Source organism: Melanerpes formicivorus, unplaced genomic scaffold, assembly GCF_026170545.1.
Source record: "Melanerpes formicivorus ecotype bairdi unplaced genomic scaffold, bMelFor1.0.p_v2 SCAF_32, whole genome shotgun sequence".
In the NCBI taxonomy this organism is placed as follows: Eukaryota; Metazoa; Chordata; class Aves; order Piciformes; family Picidae; genus Melanerpes; species Melanerpes formicivorus.
In genome coordinates, this window is record NW_027142384.1 from 6728125 (window position 1) to 6728865 (window position 741).

The 741-nt window shown below is 36.7% G+C and overlaps 1 non-coding gene across 1 annotated transcript; it reads right to left on the reverse strand.

The window, feature by feature from the left end:
• Window positions 1-266: 266 nt before the first annotated feature.
• On the reverse strand, window positions 267-368 carry LOC137449762 (small nucleolar RNA snR65). Its single transcript, XR_010989483.1, has one exon. It is a non-coding gene; the product is annotated as a small nucleolar RNA snR65 (small nucleolar RNA).
• Window positions 369-741: the final 373 nt, after the last annotated feature.

Below are 741 nucleotides of genomic sequence, written 5' to 3' on the forward strand. Positions count from 1 at the left end.
AAGCCAGAGTTGTTCCTATTTCTGTTCAATTTAATTTCTTAAGTATGCCTGTTCTTCTTGCTAATATATGATTCTGTCTCATTAAAAAAATATGGAAAGAAGCATTTTATTTTTCCTCTCTCTCCATATGCATATTAATACACCAGAACTCTAATACATGAGTCTCATTTTGTGTAGTTAGCTGTTGAATTTTCACATGTATTGTTAATAGAGGCATTCACACCACCTACATTTGAAATTTACCAACACTCCTAATAAATTTTAATTTTCAGTGGCTTAAAATTCTGTCAAACTGTAACCACTCAGACTAAAATCTTTCAGACTTGGTATCTACCTTAGGATGACTTTTAAAAGAGATCATCATTCCAAATACCTCACCCATTTCTCAAAAACACATTTCTCAGAGGTAGAACTCACTGCTCATCTCAGAAAACCAAAAACCCTTACAATATTTTTGTTGGAACAGCACTCAGCATAATAGGTTTTGTAGTAGATACTACAAATTTAACAGGTGGAAAGTGAAATCTGGACTAAGCATGATTTTGCTCTCATTTGTGGCCTTTCAAAAAGCTCTGCAGTTTGTCCATGCTCAGACAAGAGCGGAGACAGTTGGCAGCTACAGGCATAAAAATTCCTTCCACACTGGTTGTGTTTCCCTGCCTGCTGCCAGCTCTTGAGAACAGGAAGTCTCCCTCTTTCTCTTTCTCTCTTCCTCTCTCTTTCTCAGAGCTCAGTGTTTTC